This window comes from Octopus bimaculoides, chromosome 2 (genome assembly GCF_001194135.2).
Source record: "Octopus bimaculoides isolate UCB-OBI-ISO-001 chromosome 2, ASM119413v2, whole genome shotgun sequence".
Classification (NCBI taxonomy): domain Eukaryota; kingdom Metazoa; phylum Mollusca; class Cephalopoda; order Octopoda; family Octopodidae; genus Octopus; species Octopus bimaculoides.
Window position 1 is genome coordinate 176,192,547 of NC_068982.1, and position 2,584 is coordinate 176,195,130.

The window sequence follows — 2,584 nt, forward strand, 5'->3', positions numbered from 1 at the left end:
GTGTGTGTGTGTGTGTGTGTGTGTGTGTGTGTGTGTGTGTGTGTGTGTGTACATAGGTAAATAGAAACGCAGCAGTAAAATAATACGGTAGGAAAAATACAGACAATCAAATAATGCATGAAGTCAAACAAGCAAAACACGCGGCGTAATAGCGTAACAATATGAAGTACAGCAATAACAATGGAAGGATATGAAGAATGGAAATGGATACATAAATATAGGTAACAGAGATTATAGCGTTCGTCGAAGAAAAGAAAACTAATAAGAATGGTAAGGTAAAAAATAGAGGCGAAGAGAAGTACACGGTTGCAATTGTTAAGTACAGGAGAGAACAGAAAATGAGGTCGAGAATATAGAGATACAATGAGCGTTACTATTTTCATTGTACACATTCTTCTATTGTTGGTGTTTCTGTCATATTTCTACGCTTTTTCTGGTTTGCTTGTCTGACTTCGAGTATTATGTGTTTGTTTGTCTCATAATCTTAATAGTTTTATATGCTTGTTCTTTATCTACTTATATTCTTATCGTCATGCATAACAAATCGTCGTTGCTTCGAGTGCAAAACAACAACTACTCCAAATGTATGTGTGTGAATGTGTGTGTGAGTGGTTATGTGAATATATTACGTGCGTGTACATCTGTGTAATAGCGTAGCGTTCAAACTGTGTCAGTAAGTAGAAGCTTAACGATTGCACGTCTTCTCTGTAGTTTAAGTTTTCAAGTTTCGTTATTTGTCACTTTGATTTGTTATTTCGGCGAGATTTTAGTTAAGCTTGGGCTACTTTCACAATAAGAAACCTAATAGTGATGTTTATTTTTGAGAAACTCAACACTGATAGGTTTCTCATAGTGAAAGCTCTTAGCATTTTGCCATTGAGCTCTCAGCAATGTAGACAACTTTCTGTGAATGTGCACAAGCAAATGTGCATCACTTGCTTTAGTTATGCACAACCCACAAACTGATTCGGCATTTTGAATTGTTTCTTTGCTTAGCGATAAATGGTATGTTTCTGTGTCAGCTTTCTGTTTGCAACATATGGCATACTGTTCTCCAACGTTGAGAAACATGCTATTCAAATTTTACCAATCTTTTACAACATCTAATTTTTTGTTGGAGCATATATATCTCACAGTTTTAAGTATCGTCTCTGTTCCTCTGAGTATGGTGGCTCATTGCGTAATTTTATCTATTTCTCTCAGTTTTAATCACATGGTGGCCAAGAACGATACCTGGTACTTACTATTTTTTAGGCCAGCCTATCCGATTCGAAAGAGAGTACGGTTGACTATATCTGTGTTACTCTTGGCTTGAATAAAATAAAAGAGACGAACGCGCAACCTTTATGCTACAGCGACGCATTTTAGCTTGTGACATGATATCCGATATTAAATTTTATCGACGCCTTTGGCGTATTCAGTGTGTGAAGACTCAGAAAATAAGCATTGTAGAAATTGGTTGTATTCTCGAAGAAACTGTATATTCCGAGGTGCACAATATCTTGGCTATTATTATTGGAATTCACATTGTCGAAATAATTTATTATTCTTTTGAGCATAAATTTCCTCTAGCACTTTCAAAAGATTTAATGTTAGTGATACAGTGCTGCAGCTGATTGGTTGCGTACTACATAATCGTTGTTAATTGTTGTTGTTACAGCTCATTAAAATGACCCGACGTCTAAATATTTCTAGTCGTAGAGTAATATCAGAAAATTGACAATGTAGACGTTGCAGAGAATAGGAGGTGGATTAGAGAGTAAGATGTCGCAATATTGAATTTGCGTGTACTTGGATTATTTTTAGTACTTGGTTTATTTTTTGCTCTTAGAATTGTATCCATTTAGTTGATGAGAGAAGCATTAGATAAGTGGAATATCTCTACATTTTCTATTTATTACTCGTATTTGTGCAGAAGACATATTGCTATTCGCGATGACTTAATTGGGTAATGTCTCGCCGTAATGATTGTATTTTCATAGGGCAACAAAGCCTTTGAGTTCAACTTGATCGCCATGACTTCTTTCATGCTGAATTCTGTTCTTAAAAACATTTCTTTACAGCTATATTGATCCTTTTTTTATATCATGTTGGGAAAGTAACGCACTAATCAAGCGTTTTCCGCCAAAACAGTAACTCCCAAAAGTTCACAATCCACCTTTGTTTCTTCTTGTGGAAACTAGCAAACAGACCCCATAAGGTTCGAGAAGTCTTTGGACAAATTCCTTCTAAAAGTCCCGGATACGTCTCCATAAACAATAGTTCTCTCCTCGAGTGGGTCATGTTGTCCGATTCCTGATTTTAACGAATTTGCCAGATAATGCTATTAAGTTAGACATGGCCTGGGCCAATACTGGTCGAAACTTATCAAAGTAAAGTATAACGCAAGAGGTGTAAATGAAGGTAGCGACATCAAACTCCATTCTTCACCAAGTGCCATGCATTATATTATATTATATTATATTACATTATATTATATTATATTATATATTATATAATGGAGAAATTGTACAAAATGTACAAATGGATGATGAGTAAATCACCGGCAATGTTTATAATATATATATATATATATATATATATA